We start from the raw sequence: 14,382 nt of genomic DNA on the forward strand, positions 1-14,382 counted from the left end.
TGTCAAATAAATGAATAAAAAAATCTTTAAAAATAAAAATAAAAAATAAAATAAAATATAATTGACTATATTCCTTATGATGTAAATTTTATTCTCATGACATTAATTTTGTAACTAGGAGTTAATTTCTCCCACTCCCCTTCACCCATTTTGCCCATCCCTCAACCATCTCCCTACTGGCAACTATCACTTTTTTCTGTGTATTTATAGGTGTGCTTCTATTTTTTGATGGTTATTTATTTGTTGCTTTATAGATTCCCCATATAAATGAAATTATATGGTATTTGTCTTTGTCTGACTTATTACACTAGCATAATACCATCTTGGTCCATCCATGTTGTTACAAATGGAAAAATTTCATCCTTTTTTTTTTTTTTTTAAAGTGTTTTTTTGTTTTTGTTTTTTTAATTTTATTTATTTATTTTGAGAGAGAGAGAATGAGAGAGAACACATGAAAGGGGATAGGGTCAGAGGGCAAAGCAGACTCCCCGCCGAGCAGGGAGCCCGATGCGGGACTCGATCCAGGGACTCCAGGATCATGACCTGAGCCGAAGGCAGTCGCTTAACCAACTGAGCCACCCAGGCGCCCTTCATCCTTTTTTTTAAGACCGAGTGATTTGTATTTGACGTGATATGAAGATCCATATTACATCTTCTTTATTCTGTTGATGGACACTGGGGCTGTTTCCATTAAAAAGATCCCTCACCATGATCAAGTGGGATTTATTCCACAGATCCAAGGATGACACAACATTCACAAATCAATCACCGTAATAGAGCATATTAACAAAACAAAGCATAAAAATCATATGGTCATTTCAATAGATGCAAGAAAAGCATTTGATTAAATTCAACATCTATTTGATGAAACTCTCAACAACGTAGGCTTGGAGGGAACATACTTCAAAATAATAAAGGCCATATACAAAAAACCCACAGCAAACATGATCCTCAATGGGGAATAATAGAGACCTTTCTCTGTAAGGTCAGGAATAAGACTAGGGAGGTCTACTCTCACCATTTTTATTCAACATAGTACAGAAAGTTCTAGCCACAGCAATAACACAATTAAAAGAAATAAAAGGCACCCATATTGGAAAGGAAGTGGTCAAACTGTCACTATTTGCAGATGCCATGATACTATGAAACCATTAAAAGTAATGAGTGCAAGCAAAGGAAACAGTCAACAAAACTAAATGGCAATCTCCAGAATGGGAGAGAATATTGCAAGTGACATACCAGATAAAGGACTAGTATCCAAGATCTACAAAGAGCTTATCAAACTCAACACCCCAGAACAAAACAATCCAGTCAAGAAATGGGCAGAAGACATGAACAGACATTTTAACAAAGGGAAGACATACAAATGGTCAACACACACATGAAAAAATGATCCACATCACTTGTCATCAGGGAAATACAAATCAAAACTAAAATGCAGCCAATACAATGGCACTATATTTATATCTTTCAATAGTTCCTCTGAAAGTAAATGGGCTGAATGCTCCTATCAAAAGACACAGGGTATCAGACTGGATAAAAAAGCAGGACCCATCCATATGCTATCTATCAGAGACTCATTTTGAACCTAAAGACACCTCCAGATTGAAAGTGAAGGGATGGAGAACCATTTATGATGAAATGGACCTCAAAAGAAAACTGGGGTAGCAATCCTCATATCAGAAAAATTAGATTTTAAACCAAAGGCTGTAGTAAGAGATGTAAAGGAACACTATATCATACTTAAAGGGTCTATCCAATAAGATCTAACAACTGTAAATATCTATGCCCCCAACATGGGAGCAGCCAATTATGTAAACCAATTAATAACCAAAGTAAAGAAACATATTGAAAATAATACATTAATTGTAGGAGACTTAGGAACACTCCACTCACAGCAATACACAGATCATCTAAGCAGAGATCAACAAAGAAACAAGAGCTTAGAATGACACATTGGACCAGATGGACTTCAGAGATATATACAGAACATTCCATCCTAAAACAACAGGACATTCACTCTTCTCCAGTGTACATGATCCAGAATAGATCACATACTGGGTCACAAATCAGGTCTCAACCAATACCAAAAGACTGAGAATATTCCCTACATATTTTCAGACCACATTGCACTGAAACTGGAATTCAATCACAAGAAGAAATTTGGAAGGAACACAAACACTTGGAGGTTAAAGAGCATCCTGCTAAAGGATGAATGGGTCAACCAGGAAATTAAAGAGGAACTTAAACAGTTCATGCAAACCAATGAAAATGAAAACACATTTGTTCAGAACCTATGGGATACTGGAAAGGCAGTCCTTAGAGGGGAGTACAAAGTAATACAAGCCTCTCTCAAAAGATCAGAAAAATCCCAAATGCACAAGCTAACTTTACACCTAAAGGAGCTGGAGAAAGAACAGCAAATAAAGCCTAAACCAAGCAGGAGAAAAAAATTCATAAAGATTAGAGCAGAAATCAAGGAAATAGAAACCAGAAGAACAGTAGAACAGATCAAAAAAACCAGAAGCTGGTTCATTGAAAGAATTATTAAGATCAATAAACCTCTGGCCAGACTTATCCAAAAGAAAAGAGAAAGGACCCAAATTAATAAAATCATGAATGAAAGGGGAGAAATCATGACCAATACCAAAGAAATAGAAACAATTGTTAGAAATTATTATCAGCAACTATATACCAACAAACCAGGGAATCTGGAAGAAATGGATACATTCCTGGAAACTTATAAACTACCAAGACTGAAACAGGAAGAGGTAGAAAATCTGCACAGACCAATAACCAGCAAGGAAATTGAAGCAGTAATCAAAAACCTCCCCAAAAACAAGAGTTCAGGGCCAGATGGTTTCCTGGGGGGAATTCTAACACACACTTAAAGAAGACATCATATTTACTCTACTGAAGCTGTTCCAAAAAATAGAAAGAGAAGGAAAACTCCCAAACTCATTCTATGAGGCCAGCATTACCCTGATCCCAAAAGCAGACAAAGACCTCATCAAAAAGGAGAATTATAGACCAATATCCCTGATGAACATGGATGCCAAAATTCTCACTAAGATCCTAGCCAATAGGATCCAGCAGTACATTAAACCAGGTGGGATTTATTCTTGAGCTCCACGAGTTTCAGTTTCAATGCACTGTGGTCTGAAAATATGTAAGGAATATTCTCAGTCTTTTGGTATTGGTTGAGGCCATATGGTTATGGAGGTTCCTCAGGAAGTTAAAAATAGAGCTACCCTACAACCCAGCAAATTGCACGGCTGAGTATTTACCCCAAAGACACAGATGTAGTGATCCAAAGGGTCACCTACACCCCAATGTTTATAGCAGCAATGTCGACAATAGCCAAACTGTGGAAGGAGCCAAGATGCCCTTCAACAGATGAATGGATAAAGAAGATGTGGTTCATACATGCAATGGAATATTACTCAGCCATCTGAAAGGATGAATACCTATTATTTACATCAACATGAATGGAAAAATATTTTGCTAAGTGAAATAAGTCAATCAGAGAAAGACATTTATCATATGGTTTCACTCATATGTGGATTATAAGGAATAGTGCTGAGGATCATTGGGGACGGGAGGGAAAACTGAATGGGAAGAAATCAAAGGGGGAGACAAACCATGAGAGACTCTTGACTCTGGGAAAAAAAACTGAGGGTTGTGGAAAGGGAGGTTGGTGGGGAGATAGGGTAACTGGGTGATGGGCATTAAGGGCACGTGATGTGATGAGCACTGAGTGTTAGACGCAAGTAATGAATCATTGAACTCTGTACCAAAAACTAATAATATACTATATATTGCCTAATTGAATTTAAATAAAGTACAGTAAAATTTAATTTAAAAAGAATATATGCATGGTATGAATGCAAGCATTTTTTCTTTGTTGAGGCCTATTTTGTGACTTAACATGTGATCTATTCTGGAAACTGTTCCTTGTGTACTTGAAAAGAATGTGTATTCTGCTGTTTTCAGATGAATGTTCTGAATTTGTTATGTCCATCAGGTCCAGTGTGTCATTCAAAGCTATTGTTTCTTTATATATTTTCTGCTTAGATGATGTGTTCATTGATGTAATTGGGGTGTTAAATTCTTCTACTATTATTATTTTATAATCAATTAGTTCCTTTATGTTTGTTATTAATTGTTTTATATATTTGGTTGTTCCCCTTTTGTGTACATATTTACAATTGTATCTTTTTCCTGGTTTGTCCCTTTTATTATTTTATAGTGCTCTTCTTCATCTTGTTAGAGTATTTGGTTTAAAATCTAGTTTGTCACTGAGGGTTTCAGGAAGGGAGGTAGGTTGGGGGATGGGGTAACTGGGTGATGGGCATTCAGGAGGGCACTTGATGTAATAAGCACTGGATGTTATATGCAACTGATGAATCACTAAACTCTACCTCTGAAACTAACAGTACACTATAAGTTAATTAATTGAATTTAAGTAAAAATAATAAAAAACCAAAAAATAATAAAGTTGTTTGTCAGATATGTGTCACTACTCTGGCTTTCTTGTGACATTCCTTTGTTTGATAATTATTTTTCCATCTCCTCACTTTCAATATGCAGGTGAACTTAAGGCTAAAATGAATCTCTTGTAGGCAGAATATATGTGGGTCTTGTTTTTTTATTCACTCTGACACTGTATATCTTTTATTGGAGCCTTAAGTCCATTTATATTCAAAGTAATTTTTGATAGATATGTATTTATTGCCATTTTATTACCTATTTTGCCAGTGTTTTTGTAGATTTTCTCTGATCCTTTCTTGTCTTTGTCACTCTTGGTCTCTTGATCACTCAGAGTGTCCCCTTAATATTTCTTGCAGGACTGGTTGAGTGGTCATGAACTCCTTTAGTTTTTGTTTGCCTGAGAAACTCTTTTTCTCTCCTATTCTGAATGATAGCCTCGCTGGATAGAATCATTTTAAAGATATAAAGCATTGGGCGCCTGGGTGGCTCAGTTGGTTGGGCGACTGCCTTCGGCTCAGGTCATGATCCTGGAGTCCCGGGATCGAGTCCCGCATCGGGCTCCCTGCTCGGCGGGGAGTCTGCTTCTCCCTCTGACCCTCCTCTCTCATGTGCTCGCTCTCTCTCATTCTCTCTCTCAAATAAATAAATAAAATCTTAAAAAAAAAAGATATAAAGCATGTATCACAAGCCATATCCCAAAAAGAGATGATAAAATGTATTAAATAAAATGACATAGATAAAAATTTTAATATTTTATTTTATCAGTTCATGAGCTGTATGGCTGGCCACCTCTAATTCATGCCTGCTTTCTGTAAATAGCTATCACATACTGAAAAAGTGTATTCCTGCTGGATATATAAAAAAAATTTTCCAATGACAGTCTTGAGGGTGCTGAGCCTGGACAGAAAAGCACCATGTTTCTCATAGGATTCAAGTTGAACAATAAAATGTAAAACACTCAGTTAAATTTAATTATAAGGCAAATAATAAAAAATCATTTTAGTATTTTTATGTTCTAACTATTGCTTAAACATATTATATGCAAGTAAGTAAATATTGTATAGTGGTACAAAAAAGTCATTGTTGTCTTTCTGAATTTCAAACTGATCTGCACCTTGTGTTTATATTCAGTAAATCTGGCAATCCTACCATGGAAAAAAATCATAGGATTTGGAAAACATAGGGTATATCTGTAGAAATGAAATATTTTAAAAATCTATAAAATTGATAGGCTGATGAGAATGTAAAGGGGAACTTGGTACCAGCTCAAATCTTGAAAAGTTAAAAATCTAAATGCACATCTCAGCACTCACTCTGAGAAGAGAAAGCTAGTTTTTCCTGGGGTCAAGGGTGAAGCCCATGAGCAGTCCCAGAAGACAAATAATGCAGTTGAAGTTCCTTCTCATTACTATACCTTCACTTGAAGCTATTCTCAATATTTTAAACCCAAATTATATACATAATCATAGATAAAGGTGGGTAAATATCACCAATAAACAAACCTGGGATGAAACACTCATCATAAATTCTTTGGACTGACATTAAATGTCCAAAATAATGAGGTGTAATGAAAGGAAGAAGTCATTCACAAGAACTCAAGTAATATTTCTCATTAGACTATGTTTTACTGGAGAAAATATAGTTTGATAAAATTATTTCCTCATCTTTAGAAAAAATCTTGCATTTAGAGTTGTATTTTTAATAAGTTATATAATAGTTACACAGTTGTTCGCAGACTGTCACACACACATATATAATATATAATATTTATATTATTGTAAATATATAAAAAGCATAATCTATATGGCAAAGTCACATCTTCTTTTCTGTTTTATTATGTTACTCGATAACATTATATTCTTCATTAATTTTACCATATTCTATAAAAACATTGTAAAACCCCTGATTAGTCATTGACAGCATAAAGTCATTATGAGAATTTCAAGTGACAAGGTCCAGGTAAGTTTGTTGGTTCAGTGGCAATAGTGATACCATGAGAAATAGAGCTGGCAATTTCAAGAAGGAAAAAAAAACTTTTTACATAGATCAGTTGCACAAAAATATTTTTGTAAAAGGTACAAATGCCTAAAGAATAAGTATGTTAAGTATTAGATACCACTGAATAACTGAAAAGCATCTATTATTCTGTGGCAACTGAAATTAGTGCAGAGAGCAGTTTATTTCTTTACCCTTTGTTCTATGTTTTTTTTATTTTTAATTTAAATTTTAAGTAGTTAACATACAGTGCAATACTGGTTTCTGGAGTAGAATTCAGTGATTCATCACTTACATACAATACCCAGTGCTTATTACCTGCCTTCTTTAATACCCATCACCCATCTCCCTCCATCAACCTTCAGTCTGTTTTCTATTCTTAAGAGTCTATGGTTTGTTTCCCTCTCTCCTTTTTCCCCCCTTCCTGTATGTTCATCTGTTTTCTTTCTTAAATTCCACACAAGTGAGATCATATGGAATTTGTCTTTCTCTGACTAACTTAAAACACAATGCTCATTGACAAAGATATCATTCTTTTAAGGCACTATATTCTCAGCAATTTTGGGGAAAAGCATAGGCAGAGAAATCGAGAAAAAGTAAAAAGCATTCAAATTCAAATAGAACATCACAAATATTCCATAAATCTACAAATTTATGTCCTAATAACATTAAATAAATTTACCTTAATATGGTAATGTCAACTAATGGTAGTTATAATTCAATAAGATAGAAGACTGAAAGTATGAGAAGTGAATTCTAATACTTTGACAAAAACTCCCATCTAACTCTTGAACACTCACTGTTAATAAAACTGAGAAATGGTCACTTAACCAAGTGAGACTTTAGAGTGAGTTTGTGTGAAATGAGACTGTAAGTAGTTATAGGGATGTCCTCAGCTCATCTCCTGGTGCCCATTAGTGTCATGTTGCCTGTAGAAGCAGGACAGCCCTAGCTTTGGGATTTGTAGGAAGGAGACAACCACAGGAAAAACTGAAATTACCTGATACCTGGATAACAATAGATGAGGGACACCTGGATGCCAAACTTTTCTATGTGAATGATCATTTTCCTAGGTAATCTTTCTGGTGAGTTGTATAGTCTCAGTACCTGTCAACAAACCAAAAACTACCAATAACCCTACCTTCAAATGAATAGTACACCATGTCAGATTGCCCAATGTATCTCCAGTGGTTCAAGAACTCATTGGCAGAGGGAGGCAAGATGGTGGAGGAGTAGGGGATCCTGTTTCAATTGGTCTCCTGAATTTAGCTGGATATCTATCAAACCATTTTGAACACCCACAAAATCAGCCTGAGATGTAAAAATATATATCTGGATCTCTACAGTCAGAAAAGCGACTGTTTTTTGCAAAGTAGGACATGCGGAGTCCTCAATCTGAGGGGAGATATTGGAACATAAACAGAAGGGGGAGGGAGCCTCCATAAGCTGGCTCCTGGAAAGTGATATAACACCGGAGGGCAAATTTGGAACCCTTAGTGATCTGCTCTAGTGCTCTCCGTCTGAAAGGGGCTTCTGGAAATGAAAAGGCAGAATTCTAGGTGGGGCACTGTGGTCTCAGGGTATGAGGAGTCAGAATGAATGGGGGTGCCTGAACCAGTAGAGGGCTCAAGCAGTGGAGCAGGGAAGCAGGTTATGTTCAGTGAGCCCCTGAGGGGACTCTCAGCTCGGGTCGCCATAAACTTCGAGCTGGGCCAGTTGGTAATCGATCTTTTCCTGAGCAGCCTGAAAAGGACTGGAACCTGGGGGCCGTTTACCATCCCTCAGGAGGGGTGAAACAGCTGTGCCCATGACTGGGCAAAAACTCGCAGGGCGGTAGTGTCCTGGAAAGGACATTTGGGCAACACCCAAACATGATCCAGGAGCTTTGGGTGTGCATGCGAGCCCTCAGCCATTTACAGTTTTAGAATCACAAAGGGCAGTGGCACTCCTGGGCCCCTGGGACGACCTCTGAGAGAGTTCCTGTGGGTGCACACCAAGAGAGGCTGCACTTTTGGCACATACAGAAGTGGAGACTGTTTGTCCCGGGGTGGGTGGTTATTAAAGAGGGCAAACTGTGATCTTTCTGCTCTGGGCCAGAGGTTTGGGCATGGCCATTTTTGTTCTGACCCTCTGAAGAGGCATGGAAAGCCTCCAGGGAACAAAAGCCACACAGAGGACAGTTTGCACTGAGCCCATCCCCTTAGGACAACTCCGCCCGGGCAGGGGTACTTGAGAGACAGTACAACAGGCCCCTCCCCCAGAAGACAGACTGGAAGAACAGGGGGACGACAAGCCTATGGGTCCCACAAGATTGTAAAATTCCAACGCCAGGGGAAAATAGTATATTGAGCTCCAGGTGTTGCCTCATGTCTCATTTATTTTTCAGATAAAATTCTCCTTTTCTTTTTTCTTTTTCTTATGATTTTTCTCTTTTTTTATCTTTTTACCTTTTTCCCATTTCAACTAGATGTTTATTATACCAACTTATATTTCATAGTCACTTTTTAACTTGTATTTTTTCACATCTACGTTTTATAGATATATGCCTCATTTTACTTCTTTTTTCACTCTATTCAGTTATATGTGTGTGTGTGTGTGTGTGTGTGTGTATAAAGTTTTGCTTTCCTCCAATTTTGGGATGTAGTGTCTTCTAAAACACAGACCATAATTCACCCAGGAACAAGTGGATCACTGTGATTTGTCCACATTGTGAGATTATAGTCTCTCTTCCCCTGCCCCTTTTTTTCAATTTTATTCTTGTGTTTCCTTTTGGCTTTGTTTTTCTGTGGTAGCTTCTGACCATTCCGGGTTTTTCTAGGGTGCATCTTGCTTGGGTTCTATTGATATTTTGGACTCTATTCATTTGCCCACCCATCATTCTCTGGGCAGAATGACTAGAAGGAGGAACTCACAAATAAAAAGGACCAGAGGCAGTGTTCTCTATCACAGAGCTAATTGATATGGATATAAGTAAGATGTCAGAGAGAGAATTCAAGATAGCAATCATAAAGTTAATAGCTAGGCATGAAAAAAGCATAAGTGACAATAAGGAATCTCTAAGGGCAGAAATGAGATCTAGTCAGGCCACTCTTAAAAATGCTATGAATGAGATGCAGTCGAAACTGGATACTCTAACAGCCAGGCTAAATGAGGCAGAAGAGAGAATAAGTGATCTATAGGATAGGCTGATGGAAAAGAAGGATTTGGAGAAAAACAGAGATAGTCAACTAATAGCCCATAAAAAAGGCTTGGAGAGATTAATGATGCCATGAAACATTCCAATGTCAGAATTATTGGGATCCCTGAGGGGCTGGAGAGAGAGAGAGGACTAGAAGGTGTATTTGAGAAAATCATAGCTGAGAACTTCCCTAATCTGGTAAAGGAAACAAGCATTTCTGTCCAAGAGGCAGAGAGGACCCCTCCCAAAATCAATAAAAATAGACCAACACCCCAGCATATAATAGTGAAGCCTGCAAATCTTAGAGACAAAAAAAACTATCCTGAGAGTAGCTAGGGAGAGGAGGTTCCTTATGTATGAAGGGAGGAACATCAGAATAACATCAGACCTGTCCACAGAAACCTGGCAGGCCAGAAAGGGCTGACAAGACATATTCAGGGCACTAAAGGAGAGGACTTGTAGCCAAGAATACTTTATTCTGCAAGGCTGTCATTCAGAATGGATGAAGAGACAAAGAGCTTCCAGGAGAGGCAGAAACTGAAAGAATATGTGACCACCAACACAACCCTACAAGAAAAATTAAGGGGAATTCTGTAAGCGAAGAGAGACCCCAAGAGTAATATAGACCAGAAAGTAAGAGACAACCCACAGAAACAGGGACTTTACTGGCAATACAGTGGCACTAAATTCATGTCTTTCAATAGTTACTCGAAATGTAAATGGGCTGAATGCTCCCATCAAAAGACACAGGGTATCAAATTGGACAAAAAAAGCAGGATTCATCCATATGCTGTCTACAAGAGACTCATTTTGAGCTGGTTTTTAAAAAGAATTAATAAGATCAATAAACCTCTGGCCAGACTTACCCAAAAGAAAAGAGAAAGGACCCAAATTAATACAATCATGAATGAAAGGGGAGAAATCATGACTAACACCAAGAAAATAGACACAATTCTTAGAAATTATTACCAGCAGCTATATGGCAACAAATTAAGCAATCTGGAAGATAGGGATGCATTTCTGGAAACTTATAAACTACCAAGACTGAAACAGGAAGAAATAGAAATCCAACAGACCAATAACCAGTAAAGAATTGAAGCAGTCATCAAAAACCTCCCAAAAAAAACAGATGGCTTCCCAGGGGAATTCTACCACACATTTATTTTTTATTTTTTATTTTTTTTAAAGATTTTATTTATTTATTTGAGACAGGGAGAATGAGAGAGAGAGAGCACATGAGAGGGGGGAGGGTCAGAGGGAGAAGCAGACTCCCCGCCGAGCAGGGAGCCCGATGCGGGACTTGATCCAGGGACTCCAGGATCATGACCCACGCTGAAGGCAGTCGCTTAACCAACTGAGCCACCCAGGTGCCCCTCTACCACACATTTAAAGAAGAAATAATACCTATTCTTCTGAAGCTCTTTCAAAAAATCGAAATGGAAGGAAAACTTCCAAACTCGTTCTATGAGGCCAGCATTACTTCGATCCCCAAACCAGACAAAGACCCCATCAAAAAGGAGAATTACAGACCAACATCCCTGATGAACATGGGTTCCAAAACACCCATCAAGATCCTAGCCAATAGGATCCAACAGCACATTAAAAGGATTATTCACCATGACCCGGTGGGATTTACTCCTGGGATGCAAAGGTGGTTCAACATTTGCAAATCAATCAATGTAATAGAGCACATTAATAAAAGAAAAGACAAGAACCATATGATCCTCTTAATTGATGCAGAAGAAGCATTTGACAAAATACAGCATCCTTTCCTGGTTAAAACTCTTCAAAGTACAGGGATAGACGGAACATACCTTGATATCATAAAAGCCATCTATGAAAAGCCCACAGCAAATAGCATTCTCAATGGGGAAAAACTGAGAGCTTTTCCCTTAAGATCAGGAACAAGACAGGGATGCCCACTCTCACCACTTTTGTTCAACATAGTTCTAGAAGTCCTAGCCTCAGCAATCAGACAACAATAAGAAATAAAAGGCATTCAAATTGGCAAAGAAGAAGTCAAACTCTCTCTCTTTGCAGATGACATGATACTTTATGTGGAAACCCCAAAACACTCCACCCCCAAATTACTAGAACTCATACAGCAATTCAGCCACATGGCAGTATACCAAATCGATGCACAGAAATCAGTTGCATTTCTATACACTAACAATGTGACAGAACTAAGAGAAATTAAGGAATCAATTCCATTTACAACAGCACCAGAAACCATAAGATACCTAGGAAGAAACCTAACTAAAGAGGTAAGGGATCTGCACTCTAGAAACTACAGAACACTTATGAAAGAAATTGAGGAAGACACAAAGAGATTGAAAAATATTCCATGCTCATGGATTGGAAGAATAAACATTGTGAAAATGTCTATGCTGCCCAGAGCAATCAACACATTCAAGGTAATCCGTATCAATATACCATTGATATTTTTCACAGAGCTGGAACAAACAATCCTAAAATCTGTGTGGAACCAGAAAAGACCCCAAATCACCAGGGGAATGTTGAAAAAGAAAACTAAAGCTGGGGGCATCACAGTGCCTGACTTCAAGCTATATTACAAAACAATATGGAGGTTCCTCAAGATGTTAAAAACAGAGCTACCTTACAACCCAGCAATTGCACTACTAGGTATTTACCCCAAAGATAACAGATGTAGTGAAAAGAAGGGACACATGCACCCCAATGTTCATGGCAGCAATGTCCACAATAGCCAAACTGTGGATGGAGCTGAGATGCCCTTCAACAGACGAATGGATAAAGAAGCTGTGGTTCATATATACAATGGAATATTACTCAGCCATCAGAAAGGATGAATACCTGCCATTTGTATCGACATGGATGGAACTGGAGGGTATTTTGCTAAATGAAATAAGGTAATCAGAGAAAGGCAATTATTATATGGTTTCACTCATATGTGGAATATAAGGAATAGTACAGAAAGAGAAATCATGGATCGATTCCATTTACAATTCCAACAAAAACCGTAAGATACCTAGGAATAAACCTAACCAAAAAAGTAAAAGATCTATACTCTGAAAACAATAAAAAATTTATGAAGGAAATTGAAGAGGACACAAAGAAATGGAAAAAAATTCCATGCTCATGGATTGGAAGAACAAACATTGTTAAAATGTCTATAATACCCAAAGCAATCTACACATTTAAGGCAATCCCTATCAAAATACCACCAGCATTTTTCACAGAGCTAGAACAAACAATCCTAAAATTGGTATAGAACCATAAACAACACTGAAAAGCCAACGCAATCTTGAAAAAGAAAAGCAAAGCTGGAGGCATCACGATTCTGGACTTCAAGCTATACTACAAAGCTGTAATGATCAAGACAGCATGGTACTGACACAAAAACAGACACATAGATCAATGGAACAGAATAGAGAACCCAGAAATGGAGCCTCAACTCTATGGTCAACTAATCTTCGACAAAGCAGGAAAGAATGTCCAATGGAAAAAAGACAGTCTCTTTAACAAATGCTGTTGGGAAAACTGGACAGCCACCTGCAGAAGAATAAAACTGGACCACTTTCCTACACCATACACAAAAATAAAATCAAAATGGATGAAAGACCTAAACGTGAGACAGGAAACCATCAAAATCCTAAAGGAGAACACAGGAAGCAACCTCTTTGACCTTCACCGGTACAACTTCTTACTAGACACATCTCCAAAGGCAAGGGAAAGAAAAGCAAAAATGCACTATTGGGCCTTCATCAAGATAAAAAGCTTCTGCACAGTGAAGGAAACTATCAACAAAACTAAAAGGCAGATAATGGAATGGGAGAATATATTTGCAAATGACATATCTGATAAAGGGTTAGCACCAAAATCTGTGAAGAACTTATCAAATTCAACACCAGGGGAAAGGACGCAGGGTTTAAAACATGGTGGATGACATGGACTGGCAACAATCTACCAACACTGCAGAAGAGTCCCTGGATCTCATCGGGCTCAGCCTGGATGAGCAAATTTATGTGAAAATGAGAAATGACCGAGAGCTTCAAAGCAGATTATGTGTTATGATCAGCATTTAAATATCATGTGGAGGAAACGGTGACCACTATAGAAATTGATGAGGAAACATACTAAGAGATATAGAAATCAACAAAATGGACTATTCTGATGCTTGTTGTCTGAGGACATGGCGTTGTATTAGTTGTCCCACCATTAAGGGTTGGCTGAAACAAAGAATTTATTGTGTATAGAGTATAGAAGACTTTGTGTGACTGCCTCTTTAAATGTAGAAGACATTCAAAATAGAAACCTGTGTAAATTTTGATATAAGAAATGATCAAGGATTCTTCTAACTACTGAAATGAGTTAATTCGCAGATAACTCAAAAATTCTTAATCTAAAGGGCTTTTTAATTTTTTTCCAACTGTTTCAATAAATGTGATCACCAAGATGCAGAACTCTTTTTTCAGGAATTGATTTGCTCTGTTGTTTTCTCAGACAACTTCTGATTTTTTTTCCTTTAAATTAAATTCGATGTTTCCTTTTTTGAAAAAACAAGCAAACAAACTCAATACCCAAAAAACAAAGAATCCAGTTAAGAAAGGGGCAGAAGTCATGAATAGACATTTTTCCAAAGAAGACATCCAGGTGGCTGACAGACACATGAAAAGGTGCTCAACATCACTCATCATGAGGGGAATACAAATCAAAACCACGATGAGATAGCATCTCAC

General features: G+C 37.6%; 1 pseudogene; it reads left to right on the top strand.

Annotated features, from left to right (window-relative positions):
• Positions 1 to 12,612: 12,612 nt before the first annotated feature.
• LOC123852127 (U6 snRNA-associated Sm-like protein LSm3) lies at positions 12,613 to 13,876 on the top strand (annotated as a pseudogene).
• Positions 13,877 to 14,382: the final 506 nt, after the last annotated feature.

This window comes from Mirounga angustirostris, unplaced genomic scaffold (assembly GCF_029215605.1).
Source record: "Mirounga angustirostris isolate CCGP_5_RB_7025 unplaced genomic scaffold, mMirAng1.0.hap1 SCAF_7, whole genome shotgun sequence".
In the NCBI taxonomy this organism is placed as follows: domain Eukaryota; kingdom Metazoa; phylum Chordata; class Mammalia; order Carnivora; family Phocidae; genus Mirounga; species Mirounga angustirostris.